A 14,995-nucleotide genomic window follows, 5' to 3' on the forward strand; every position below is an offset into this window, starting at 1 on the left:
TGTAAAGACCATGCTACATCTGCACTGTATCCATACTATCAAAAAATGTTTTATGCTGTAGTAATATTTCTAGGTTTCATTTCAGTTTTATATATTTTAATGTTATATATTTTGGAGAATATTTTGCTTTTTGTCTTTAGAAAGATACTTTTAAATTTGGAATTGGTGCAAAAGGAGCATATTAATATTGCTTTCTAGGGATTAAACTTTGCTTCAGAAGTGCATTTGTGAGGTCAGACATGATGCCTGGCAGTATCTACTCTAATTCCACATCAAACTCACTCATCCATGTTTATCCACTTAATATCCACTGTATATTCCACTTAATGTATATAATGTTCTCTCTTTTTGCACAGTCCGGGAGCGTGTCAGGATACATTTCACTGTGTGTTCTACTCATATAACTATTCATGTGACAAATAAAGTATCTTGAATCTTGTGTGATGTAGTCACCCCGTCATGGTCCCTGTGCCTCACCAGCTGATCCTGTATTAGGCAACATGTTTTTTTCTCTCTTTCTCTCTCTCTCTCACCTGCCGGGGCGGTGCTCATTATGGGCTCCCGCCCCTGGCCCACGCACCTGCTGCCCATCGGGATGATCACAAGGCCGATTTAAGACAGCAGCACTGTGTCACTCGTCGCTGGATCGTTGAGCTATCAGCGTCAGTCGCTCAGTAGTTTGAGAATCAGAATCTGTGAGTTCTTTCCGTCTGTTCGCCTCTAACTAAAGTTTCTGTGTACAGATCTTTCCTGGACCTTTCCCTGCCTGCCTGTCATCCCGTGGACGAGTGAGTGGATTTGTGTTTCCCCAGTGTGGGGAGTGAAGAGAGAGAGCCTTTGGAGTGCGTCTGATTCCCGTCTTTCCCCTCACATACCCCGGAACCCTGGACCCCCCTCCCCTCCCTCCAGCACGTTGTAAATAGCATCACCTGGTGTCGTTGTGTCAATAAACTGATTGTTAACTCTGTAAAGATTCCCGGTCTGCGCCTGAGTCCGTTAACTAAAACGTGACAGACCCCAGTGGTTTGTGGTATACTGTCCCGTTCAATGACAGGACTGAATGACTATTGGCCTGTAGCCCTCACCCTGATAGTTATGAAGTGCTTTCTAAGGCTGGTTATGGTCCACATAAAGGACTCTATTGATGTCACAACAATGAAAAAAATGGGACCAATAAGACAGTAGTAAACAGGAGTCTGTGAATCACCCTGTCACACAGGTTGAGGGATTGGAAATATCATTCAAGCAGGAGATTTTATAGATTGTTCCATGAATATAAGTAACTGCATATAGGGTATAATGTAATATGCTGCGAGCACAAATTACGAATATATCATACAAGAATTACAAAAACAAGATGTAGGAGAGAGTTTTGTGTGTGTGTGTGTGTGTGTGTGTGTGTGTGTGTGTGTGTGTGTGTGTGTGTGTGTGTGAGAGAGAGACAGAGAGAGAGGGAGAGAGAGACAGAGACAGAGGTCACTTTGGTGGATTTATTAAAGTGCAAAAAGAAAAAAAGACTGAATGAAGAAAAAAAAGTAAAAAAGTCAAACTTCAGACGATAGTACTGATTAATTGTACCTTCCAGTAATATAATTTTCTTTGCACTTTTATGTTTGACATTCTTAATTTTAACAAGGCATTAGGCAGGGACTGAGTGGTTTGCTTGTAATGGAACCATGATCCAAGTGAGGATGTTGCAGTGTGGTGTTTTTGTCGTAGTCTCAGTAGAATTTAGGCTCTTTAAAGAGTGACTTGACCAACAGGGCTACAGCAACCTGTGCCAATCCAACACAGATGTACTCCAGGCTACAGATCTTCAAAGAAGTTGCTTCCAGAGCAGACTCCCAGGTTAAAATCAAAAAAGAAAATGTTTGCAAGTAAGTTTAATACCTGGTTTAAGTTGTCACATGTTGCTCAGTCAGTAATACCAATAAACACTGGGTATGTGACAGTTAGATTTAGATGCAATAGTATTGTTTTTGCTGCTCTCATAGCCTTTTGACAATATAACAAGGAATCTCATAGTATGTCAGAAGAAAACTAAAGTTTATCCTTTTTCAATAGTCTTTCAGCTCACCTACAGACCTGAGTGCCTGGGTAGCATTACTTAGCCAAGGCTAGATTCAAGAATACTTGAACAGTTGGAATTAAACAGAGAGACTAAGGTTATGTTCACACTGCAGGCGAAAGCGCATCAAATCCGACTTTTTTGACCCTATGCGACCCATATCTGATAATGGGCTCTCTTTTTCCTCAGTGTCCTTCTTTCTCTAATTAATTTGTCAAAATTCTGTTGGTTACGACTGTACAGAAATTGATAGACTGCTGCAACAACACCTACTAGCTCTGTAGCCACCATTTTTAGTTCTGTAAACAGAGCGTGTGTGTGACATCTTCTTTTACGCATGCGGGCCGCTTTGAGGGCCGTGAACAGTTCACACTAGAGCGCGTTTGCTGTCACATTTTATTTGTAGTGTGAACAACCAGACAAAAAAATTGGATTTGATCAAAAATCGGAATTGAGCATTAAGACCTGCAGTGTGGACGTAGCCTTAGTGGTCAGCAGCCAAATGAGGAGAAGACCTGTGAAAAATGAGGGCATGATTACTATTTTGATAAGCAGAAAAACATCCAGCAGTACTCAAGATAATCATGCACAATTGATTTACAGGCAATGAGGTTTGACAGGCTGACATGAAAGAGATTTTGCAAATATCACAGTGTTGTGACTGAAAATTTGCCATCACAAATTTAAGTTTCAGACAGGGACAGGCCACTGGACAACAGTAAGTCCACGTCTAGGTTCATGTAAGTACACACAGCACAAGAGTAGACAAGTTGATTTAAAACACTTGCAGTTGAAAGCTGACGGAAACATCAGATGTTAGCTGCTGGCAGTTGAAAATGTCTTTAAAGACTAACCCTCTGCCTAAGCTGGTGTTCTGTAACAATAATTACAGTCTGAAGGGGCAAGTTCAGAAAAAGGGGTCAACTTATCCATGTTTAGCCAAGTTTCTGTCAAAGGAAGCCAATCCAGCATTAACAGGCCCTAAATCTGATTAAAAGCAAGTTGCTGATTGACCGGGATGCATGACCCAGTTGGTGAAGTAAAACTCTTCCACCTCTGCGAAGAGGAGGCAAGTGATGCATTGGAAGCTAAACAGGGAGATGTGGAGCCACATGTAGGATCTACTGATAAGAAGGTAATGTTGACAGATACACTTTCTCTATGCTCCTTGTGTAAGATGGATGTGAAACAGTCCAGGTATTGTATTTTATACAATACACAATTTTTACAATGCACAATTTCACAGGTAGTACTGTATGGCATACACTTAACTTTTGTTTTGTACCTTTTGATTTGACTGCATTACCCTTTCTTTACAAAATTTCTTAACAAGAAAATTGCTAAATACAGTGTTCATTAAGCATTAGTGAGTTTAGACCTTTTTCGGGGGTGCTCAGGCCCCCCTAAATTTTATCAGAGCCCACTCTAAACATTGGACAGTGGATAGATGTGCAGACGATGTCTTGGGTTCGTCGATCAATGACCAATTCTGGACATCTGTATGACGTCCAACCATGACCTAACCTGGACATCAATCCAGTTCAACATTTGAACTTTGGACTGCCTAATTTTATGGACATCATATGAACATCTATGACAGGTGCAGGACATTTATATGATTAATACATGTAATATTTTTATTTATTTATTCACTGTTCTATTGTGAAGAGCTTTGTAAGAGGAAGTGAATGGTGTTGTGATCGGTAGCCTGCCATGGAAAGTAGGAGAAGTGTGGATGTATGAACCCAACTATCGACTCGACAGTCTTTGTTTGTACGCACATTTTGGCCTGTGAGAAGATGACATTTCTGCTCCAAATCCACCACACAGCTGCTCATTTTTGTCTTAGCTCAAGAGTCTCCGCCATCTAGCAGATGTCTGCTAATCACGCTGCATTCCTTCACACATAACTGTTTCTGGAAACATGAGCCTATACATGTAGAAGCATTATAAAAATGACGCCTAAAATAAGTTTGACATTGAAAAGATGTCAACCATATTTGAACAGCCTGTATACGGTGGTCCTACGGACAATAACACTAGAAGTTTAATAGACGTCAAAAAGAAGATGTCGCCTGAAGTTACAAAACAACCCCCTCAGTGGACCAAAATTGTACATCCAAAAATGACTATTAAAACACGTCATTCTGAAAACAAATTTGCACAGTGGGCCCCTAAAAATAACTAATAGCATATTTTAGTATTATTTTCTGGAATTTGTTGTTGCTGCTTGTCATGGATTGTCATCAGTAATAAGACTTTCATTGCTGCGGGAGAAAGACGACAAAGAGGGAATTCCATGACACACATCAGTGATCCAGATTTAAAACACACTTTAACTGAAATACAGCAAAAGTTTAAACTGCTCTGATTGTGCGGGGACGTTACTGTGACTTCTAAAGTATCTGCTTATTTTTGTTTGTTCTCTAAATAGTGTCCAAAGCGCTAGCGAATGTAGTTTGAACCTTCTGATTCACTAGTCTGCTGGTATGCCAAAGAGTCGATGTGCATTATTATTTTAGCTAAAAAATTGTTATTGCTGTTCTGATTGAATTGAGCTTCACTCTTTGTTTACAGTAAAGCTCTAGATCCAGGTGACAAAACATCAGAATGATGTTACCTGTCTATGTCCCGCAGCAGTTTGTATTCAGTGTGATATTGCAATAAACTGATATGGATCAGTTCGTTTTTTTATTCACTGTAACACTTAAATTTAACAAAAATGATAAAGCTGTAGTTTCTGCTTTACCCACATTCATTGATAATGATTTTACATAGCTAAGCAGTCTGTTGTACTATTGCTGATTGTGGATCCCCCACTTACTCTTATAATAATTATTATAAGATTATATTTCTGTCATTTTCCAGTTTCTAGTTGAGTGAGGAGGGTGGAAACACAGAGTAAGAGGACAGGGAGATTGTACAAGAACAGGGAGAACAAGGGAGCAAATAATGAAGTTAGTTGGAAAAACAGAAGTAATTTTTAATGTAGTTGATGGATGATTTGAGTGCTTTCCAGTACGACACTTAAAAATGTCTGTGGACATTCTAAAGAGAACATAATGATATGAAGTGTGGCAATTTGCAGGATCCATACCACTCTAAACATGGCTCGAACAGGATGCTTGCCACTATATTGATGTTCTTTAACTTTAACTTTGCCTCATTTTTGATAACTGAACACACTGCTAAAAATGGTGGATTAGATTAAAATCTCTGATTATTGACTCTAAATTATTCTTAGAAATTACAGTAGGCCCATCCAATTAATTAGGTTGCTTTTGGAGGTAATATTTGCAATGTCTATCCAATTGAATTGAGATTTGCAAATGTAAAAAGGGTTGATTACATTTGGAAACAGCATATTCCATCAAAAGTAATTAGAAGACACCGCATGCATGACATTATGATTGGGAGCTAAGCTCCCCAAACTAAGTATAGTTGTAAATTACTTTTCAGCTTTTAGTTTTGGCATCATTGTACCAACATAAAGTGAAGTAAAAGAAAGGGAGAACAGTGAGGAATGTTGTCTGTGACCCGGCCATTTCTAAGTGACTGGTCTCCTTTTCTGTCAGACTGCAGCTAATGAGAGTGACGTCTCCCTCATAAAAACCTGTGGGAAAGCCATCTCTAAGCTCCTGTGTTGGCTCTGAAAACTATTTACTGTGCAAATTCCCAGAGATTGGATTTGAGTACCTCCTGTGTTGGTTTACCTACCTCCAATGACTGGGCAGTAACATGCTGTTCATACGCTTGACCAAACTTCTCTCCCTGTCTGTCCTCTTGGTTCTCTTGCTTAATTTATACATCCAGGTTTCTCTTTGTCCATATAATTTTTTGTTTCTCTCTCGCTCTTCTTTCTCTCAACTTTCAATTATTTTTCCAGTCTTCCTTTGACATTTTTCTCTGTACATCTGCGTCCATCTGCGTTAGCGTAATGTAACCGGGAGAATGAACAGGAGAAAGATCATTCAGCAAGTGATGTAAATAAAAAAGAAACCATGTGACATGTAGCTGTTTATTCTCACACACTCTCCAACCCCATTTGAAGTTGGATCAATAATTAGACGGCTTTTAGTGTTCTCGACACTAAACACGGCATTAATTAATGAAATTAATTTGTGATGCGTGCTTGAAGAAAGTTAGAACCCCAAACAGCTCTGTTCAAAAAAAGAAAGCAGTTCACTGGAGCCCATTTAAAGGGGCCCAAACATAAACCCAACTGAACACCTCTGGAGAGATCTAAAAATGACACTCCACTGACATTCCCTCCCTGGATCCTCACCCTCTATCTCACCTGATGGTCATTCTGGTTGATTGCCCCTGACGCCATTTAAGGCCTCTTTGGAGTGTTGGTCCTTGCTTGTACTATTCTCAGTTAGTGTTGCCCGGCTATCAGTTGTTTTCTTCCTTGTGCTTCCTAGTTGACCTATCCAAGATGGCGGCGTGCACGGGTGCAGCGGCTCTTAACTCTCCAGTTTGGTGCTCGTTTTTACTTTTAATGTGGATATTTTTCAATGTTTGCAACGCCACCATCTCTTACAGTCGCCAGAACCTAATTGACCTAGGATTTAAATATAGTTTGTCTGTTTCTTGCGAATATCAGCGAACACACAGAAAGAAAGCAGAAGAGGGGATGCCGGTCGGGCTCAGACGCTAGGCTACGCAAACATCCACACCGGCCAGCACTTCCGAGCCTTTTCCTATTGAACGCCAGATCCATCACCCACAAATTGGACGAATTGGAGCTACAGATAGCCACCACGAGCTTTGCACGTAACTGCAGCATTATCCTTATTACGGAGACGTGGCTTCACCCGCTGATTCCCGACGCTGCAGTCGAGTTAGCAGGCCGCACGCTACACCGGCAGGACAGAAACAGCAACTCAGGTAAAAGCAGAGGATGTGTTTACGTGCATAACGAGTGGTGTTGTAACAACAGGATCATTCACACACACTGTTCTCCTGATTTGGAGGTTCTGGCAGTCTCGTGCAGACCTTTTTACATCCCGAGGGAGTTTACAGTAGTTATTGTGATAGCTGTTTATATACCGCCGGATGCTAACGTTGGCACGGCTCTCAGCCTCTTGCTCAACACCATAAACAAACAACAGCTTGCCCACCCCGATGGGGTTTTTATTGTCGCCGGTGACTTTAACAAAGCGTGCCTAAAGACTGTGCTTCGAGAGGAGAACACACTTTGGACCATGTCTATTCAAACATCAGGCATGCTTTCAGAGCGACACCCCTCCCCCACCTGGCTGGATCTGACCACCTCTGCATGTCCCTCACCCCCACCTACACCCCCCTGCTGAGAAAAACAAAGCCCCAGACAAAGACAATAAAAACCTGGCCTGAAGGAGCCCTCTCTCAACTGCAGGACTGCTTCTCAACAACTGTATGGGATTTATTCTCCAGCCACAACCTCCAGGAGTACACGGACACTGTACTCTCGTACATCAGGAACTGTGTTGACAATGTCACCGTCAACAAAAGGGTCAGGGTGTTTCCAAATCAAAAACCCTGGATGAATAGCGAAGTGCAATCCCTCCTAAAAAGCTGCAACACTGCCTTCAAGTCAGGGGACAGGGCTGCGTATAGGGCGGCCAGGGCAGACCTGAGTAGAGGCATCAGGAAAGCTAAGGCTGCCTATAGGAGGAGGATTGAAGATCACTTTGCTGACAACGACCCCAGAAAAAATGTGGCAGGGGATCAATCACATTACCAATTACAGAAGCAATAACCAGGCGACATCTAGGACTGATGTCTCGCTGGCTGAGGATCTAAACTGTTTCTTCGCCCACTTTGAGACGACCAGGCCCTCAGCTGTCACACCACTTCCACCCGCCCCCAGCACTGGCACACTAACACTTAGGGAGCACCAAGTGAGGTGTGTTCTAAGGTCAGTGAATCCCAGGAAGGCGGCAGGTCCTGATGGAATACATGGAAAGGTTCTCAGAGCATGTGCTGACGAACTGACCGGAGTCTTCACTAAAATCTTCAACCTTTCCTTGTCATCAAACACCGTCCCGCCCTGCCTCAAAACCTCCACCATCATCCCCATCGCCAAGAAGACAGCTGTGGTCAGCCCAAATGACTACAGGCCTGTTGCACTTACGCCTGTAGTGATGAAGTGCTTTGAGAGACTGGTCTGTCAGCACATCAGGGCCGGTCTGCCTCCCACTCAGGACCCCCACCAATTTGCCTAAAGGACAAATCGATCCACCGAGGACGCCATCACCATAGCGCTCCACACTGCGCTGAGTCACCTGGAGCACCGAGGAAGCTATGTGAAAATGCTCTTTCTGGACTTTAGCTCAGCATTCAATCATATCATCCCGGAGATCCTGGTCCAGAAACTGTCTCACCTGGGACTCTCCACCCCCATCTGCCTCTGGATCAAGGACTTCCTGACAAATAGACCACAGTCTGTCATACTCGGCCCCCACCTGTCCAGCACCATCACACTCAGCACTGGGTCTCCACAAGGATGTGTTTTGAGTCCCCTCCTGTTTATGCTCTACACATCCGACTGCTCCCCTACCCATCTCTCAAACACCATCATAAAGTTCGCGGATGACACCAATTCAATTCAATTCAATTCAATTCAATTTTATTTATATAGCGCCAAATCACAACAAAAGTCTCCTCAAGGCGCTTCATAGATACAGAGAAAAACCCAACAATCATATGACCCCCTATGAGCAAGCACTTTGGCGACAGTGGGAAGGAAAAACTCCCACAGTGGTTGGACTCATCTCAAGGGGGGATGAGTCGGACTACAGAGATGAGGTCAACAGACTGACTGAGTGGTGTTCAGTTAACAACCCCCAACTGAACACCACGAAAACTAAAGAACTTATCTTGGACTTCAGGAAGGGCAGAGCAGACCCGGCCCCACTTTACATTCACGGGAACTGTGTGGAGAGGGTACTCTCCATGAGGTTTCTGGGCGTGCAGATCTCTGATGACCTCTCCTGGACTGCAAATACTACGGCGGTCATACTGTCATTATATTAATGCTGCTATCCTGTATATATTGTACTTACTATTGTTTGAGTACTTGCGATTGTTTTATTGTACTTTTTATATTTTACATTTAGATTTATTATTGAATCTTGCACCAAGGGAGTGGCACTCCAATTTCGTTGTACTCTGTACAATGACAATAAAGGCTATTCTATTCTAGTTCTCTGGTTAATTGTTGTTCTCTGTTTTCCCTACACAGGCCTCCCTGGACCCCAGCCAGTTTTCCCTGGTATCTACTTGATGGAGAGTGTGAGGCGCGGCGGGGATTTCTGGACTGACTGTGTTTCCTTTCTCAAACGGAGCGAAGAGCCCTGGACATACCCTCGGAACCCCTGGACCCCTCTTCCCCTGTCTCACTGTACGGTAGATTTTTATTGTTAAGATATTATTCAGTGGCAGCATCAGTTGGGTTAATCTTTGAGTATAAACTTTCTTCTTTAAAAGATTTTTTTTAATTTTTTTTATTTTGAGCATAAATAATTTCAATGAAACCACTCTTTCATTGGCTAATGACTTGTCAATCACAAGTCACTTATTATTCTCAATATTCTGACCATACACAGAATAGTTCTCCTTTTTTGAAGCATTATGAGGAAGATTTACAAAACAGACTAAACTTTTATACATTATAACCCAAAATGAGTGACCTCCTCACCACCTCACTCAGCATTCCACTAGCATTTCTCTCCCTCTTTTTCAGCGACCTCTGTCCACAACCCACGATTGCTTCTGACTCACGTTTAGATGCTTGTCCCATGTTTTCTGAACTTAAGTATTTAACTTGTGTTTCTGTAAATAAAGTCTCACTGAAAATCCAGCAGTTTTGCCTCTGCCTAAATCTGCATTTGGGTCCTTTTTCATGCACTGGCCCTTGCTGGCGTAACAGAAACCCCCGAACCAGATGGTGGACATTGAAGATGAGGGGAACCATCACCCTGAAGAAGGAGTCCTGTTGGACTTGGTTAGTCTGTGGGAATTCGGAGGCAGCCGATAAGTACCAACAGTCCAAGCTGAATCGGTTCCAGCAGTAATAATAATAATAATAATAATAATGGATTGGATTTATATAGCGCTTTTCAAGGCACCCAAAGCGCTTTACAATGCCAATATTTATTCACTCTCACATTCACACACTGGTGGAGGCAAGCTACAGTGACTAAAGCAAATATTTGGGTGCGGGAGGAATTTAGAGAGGCCATGGAAAAAGCCTTTTAGACTGCCTCGAAGAGATTCTGGAGAACCATCAGGCGACGCAGAAGGGCAAAGCAGTGCTCTACCTGCACTGTGTATAATGTGTGTGGAGAGCTCACTGTAAAGACTCACCTTTCAGCACACTCACTTCACCAGATGCTGCAACTTCTTCTTCTACATTTTTATTGGCGGTTGGCAAAAAACTGAAAGGTGCATTACCGCCACCAACTGATATGGAGTGTGGTCTGGAACGTCGCTCAAAAAAAGTTTTTAAAACAGTTTCCCCTCTTTTAAAAACTGAAATAAGGCCTGATAACATTTACTTTTTTAATCAATAAGGTCCAGTTTGATTTTTATGTTATTTAGGTTTTGGATCAATTGTCTCCTCTCAACCTGATACTTCTGACAGTGCAATATGACATGTTCTATAGTTTCGTCTGTGAAGGTTCTCAGTCATCCAGGTCATCGTAGTCAAAGGAGCTTGCAAAGTAAAGCATCTGGACTTCTTTAAGTTACTTGAAGACGTTTCACCTCTCATCCGAGAAGCTTCTTCAGTTCTACGGTCAAATGGTGGAGAGTCCCAGATATAAACCTAGTGGGAGTATCCCCCCACAGAGGGACAAAAAGACCCCCTGATGATCCTCTAATCGCCTGAGCCAAGGTGTGAAACTCGGTGTGGGTCCCAATCAGCCAGAGTTTCAGGTGTGTTCATTGTGAAACCTGGCCCCACCGTCTTCCATCTTATGAATATAACCAAAATCACTTCTTGCTGTGAAGCAACAGTGCTAACCACACCAGCACCTTCTGCTCTGTTTATTTTTAATTTATTTTTTATATGTTGCTTATCTACATATACATATATTTTATACATTGAAACTGTAAAATATATATAAAATATATTAAAAAAAATTGTGAATAAAATGAAATGAAATAATGAAAATATTTTCATCAAACTCTGTAGATAAACTCTTAACAACAATAAATATAAAATTGAAGTTAGAGATAAAAAATTTAGAGATAAAAAAGAGATTTAGAGATAAAATAGATTTGTTCTAAGGAATCTATGAAATTTGTTAGCAAAATTATCTGTTAGATAATACAAATTTAGCTCCCTTAACTAGAACTAAAAATCATACAACTAAATTAGGATTTAAATGTACAACTTCCATCTATTTCAACAGAAATAGTTTTTTATTCTATTTAAAATCTGTGGGTCAGAAAAAAATAATGTAACTCTTCAATCTTATATTTTTATATCCTCCTGAAGCAGAGGAAAAATAAATCTTCCCGTTTACCTTTTTTTTGGTAATTTCCTTCCTTTTTGGAGCTAAAAGAGGCCACCCAAATGCATGAGGTATTAATGGTATGCCAGGACTTATTAGGATAGCTCAAATAAGTCAAAAGAAAAAAGAGCAAAACACAAATGTCCATTACAGAGGACATAAATAAACAGGGTGGTTCTCAGGAGAATATTACCAGGCTGTACAGCTGCTGGCAAAGTGAAACTTTCTTTATCTGTTGCTTGTCGATTTCTGCAGCAATAACAGCGTAAAATCTCACTTGTTTCTTGTCAGACCAGCATTATGGAGAGGATGTGCTCTGTAGTGAGTGTTCAGAACAGCTGAACCTCTGCTAATCATGTGTAATGATTAATTAGAGAAATAAAAGCTTAACTTTAAACAAGGGTAGACAGAGTGTGGTACTTTACTCGAATGAGGATCCAACTTTAAGACAAAGGACGAGTGTCGACCAAAGAGCTTTAAGCTGATTAAAATGAAGAAGTCAACTAAGAAGTCAGACTAGGAAAACTGGTGAGTTTAAAAATGATATAGTTTACGAAAGTATGTATTGTAATTACAAGTTTCTTCATGGTTGAACTCTGTATCTTATTCTGTTCTGGAAAATTAGTAAAGGTGTTCACTTTAGATAGTGGAGGAGCTGCAGTGTTGAGGTTCTGAAAACTGAATCAAACAGGAGGCTCAGACCAGAGGCTTCTGTAGAGTTTCATTACCTGCTTCACAGATAAACATGTGCTAATACCTCATGTTATCCCAGAAAATCCCAGACAGTTTGACAGGAAAAAGACAGACACAAACTGTAATCTGCATCTCTCCATTCTTTATTATTTCTTTTTATATAGAAACAAAAGCACATTCTGAGAGAAATGTTATACACATCTGCAGAACAGAATCATATAGTAAAAAAACAAAATACATTGTTAATTTTAACAGCAAGTTGAAAATGTACAACATTAAAAAAACCAAAAAAAACAACATATTATATGTATAAACTTAGTGATGTTTATCATTTATATTTATTTATTTAAGTACTATATGCTCACTTTTAATTTGATGGATCTACATGTTTTTGTTGTTTTTTTTTTAAACTGAGACTTGGGCAATAAAAGACTGAAATTTTAACTGTTACAAATATAAGTGGTGGATCTCACTAGCTAAATTAGCAAGAGCCAAAACATTGGGTGTGAAAAAAAAATCCCCCTAATGTAAAGATGGGAAGATCTACTCTGTGACAGAAATAGTTGTAATTGTTTTTCAGTGTAAAATGACAGAGAATAGGTTTAATCCCTCATCTGCTGTAAGTTATCTAATTAAAAGATTAAGGAAATTGTGGAATTGGTTCATAATTCCAATAATAATTCTCAAAAGTGTTTTAAACTCCACCATGCACTCTTCCAGCTAATGAATAGGGAGCCCATTTAGCTTTAAACTTTAAATAATAATAGTGCACATAAGTAATTTGCACATATATGTTGCATGCGGAAGAATGTCCAATTCAGTTCAATTCATTTTCATTTATATATATATATATATATATATATATATATATATATATATATATTTCATATTGTAAGATAACAATATTAGAAAGAAATCCCAACCACACAACTCCCTATGAGCAAGCACTTGACGACAGTGGGAAGGACAAACTCCCTCTGGCAGAAGAGACCTCCAGCAGAACCAAGCTCACATCTGTCCACCATGACTGGGGGATAAGAGGAGAGAGCAAAAAGAGATAGGACAAAAGGCAAACTTTAGGAGAGAGAGAGAGAGAGAGAAGGAACGGCCATTTCTTTTATTCAGCAAGACAATGTCAAAATATTCTGTGCATATTTCATCAGCATGGAAGCACAGTAAAAGAGTCTAGGTACTAAACTGACCTGCCTGCTCTCCACACCGGTCACCCGCTGGAAGCAGTTGACACATCAGGAAAGGACAATACAAAAAATGTCATGTTTAGTCTTTTCTGATGCACGTAGGAATCAAATTCAAAATGAGCATATGTTTTTTTGCTTTAAATAAAGCAGCCACAGTTTTAACATTTGATATCATCTAAAAAAAAAATCTCACCTTCACCATGTCACAAGATAATTGTCTGATTGGGTTTCATTATAGCTACTTGCTAAATAGACACATTCTCATAAGCTGTGTGTTTGCCAACTCTTATTCGAATGTTCACAAAAGACAAAAAATATTCTACAAAAACATAAGTAATTAAGGTTTATTGATAATGTGTTTTTTTTAGAACAAAATTCACAAAGTGCTTTACAATACAGAATAAGATACAACAATTAAAACTGTATAAATAGATCAAACTAAATGAAAGCAAAAAGCCTGAACAGGCTTAAGTTTCTTTTTAAGGGTATCAACAGTGTCCACTGATCTTTGGTCTAATGGAAGTGAGCTCCACAACTTCCACTGGATATAAGATCTACATAGCTCAAATATGTAAGTCTCTAATAGACACTGGCTGCCAATCACTTGTTGGATGGGCATTTCACGCAGTGTTCCACTTACAGTGGGGCAAAAAAGTATTTAGTCAGCCACCGATTGTGCAAGTTCCCCCACTTAAAATGATGACAGAGGTCAGTAATTTGCACCAGAGGTACACTTCAACTGTGAGAGACAGAATGTGAAAAAAAAAATCCATGAATCCACATGGTAGGATTTGTAAAGAATTTATTCGTAAATTAGGGTGGAAAATAAGTATTTGGTCACCTCAAACAAGGAAAATCTCTGGCTCTCACAGACCTGTAACGTCTTCTGTAAGAAGCTTTTCTGTCCCCCACTCGTTACCTGTATGAATGGCACCTGTTTGAACTCATAATCTGTATAAAAGACACCTGTCCACAGCCTCAAACAGTCAGACTCCAAAATCCGCCATGGCCAAGACCAAAGAGCTTTCGAAGGACACCAGGAAAAGTATTGTAGACCTGCACCAGACTGGGAAGAGTGAATCTACAATAGGCAAGCAGCTTGGTGTGAAAAAATCAACTGTGGGAGCAATCATCAGAAAATGGATGATAATCTCCCTCGATCTGGGGCTCCACGCAAGATCTCATCCCGTGGGGTCAAAATGATCATGAGAACGGTGAGCAAAGATCCCAAAACCACACGGGGGGACCTGGTGAATGACCTGCAGAGAGCTGGGACCAAAGTAACAAAGGTCACCATCAGTAACACACTACAACGGCAGGGAATCAAATCCCGCAGTGCCAGACGTGTTCCGCTGCTGAAGCCAGTGCATGTCCAGGCCCGTCTGAAGTTTGCCAGAGAGCACATGGATGATACAGCAGAGGATTGGGAGAATGTCATATGGTCAGATGAAACCAAAGTAGAACTTTTTGGTATAAACTCAACTCGTCGTGTTTGGAGGAAGAAGAATACTGAGTTGCATCCCAAGAGCACC

The 14,995-nt window shown here is 40.6% G+C and overlaps 1 long non-coding RNA gene across 1 annotated transcript; it reads left to right on the plus strand.

The window, feature by feature from the left end:
* The first annotated feature begins 6,818 nt into the window (after nucleotides 1-6,818).
* On the plus strand, nucleotides 6,819-9,878 carry LOC143414384 (uncharacterized). Its single transcript, XR_013095007.1, has 3 exons — nucleotides 6,819-6,958; nucleotides 9,297-9,455; nucleotides 9,798-9,878. It is a non-coding gene; the product is annotated as an uncharacterized LOC143414384 (long non-coding RNA).
* The last annotated feature ends 5,117 nt before the right edge of the window (nucleotides 9,879-14,995 follow it).

The sequence above is a fragment of the Maylandia zebra genome, linkage group LG20, assembly GCF_041146795.1.
Source record: "Maylandia zebra isolate NMK-2024a linkage group LG20, Mzebra_GT3a, whole genome shotgun sequence".
NCBI lineage: Eukaryota > Metazoa > Chordata > Actinopteri > Cichliformes > Cichlidae > Maylandia > Maylandia zebra.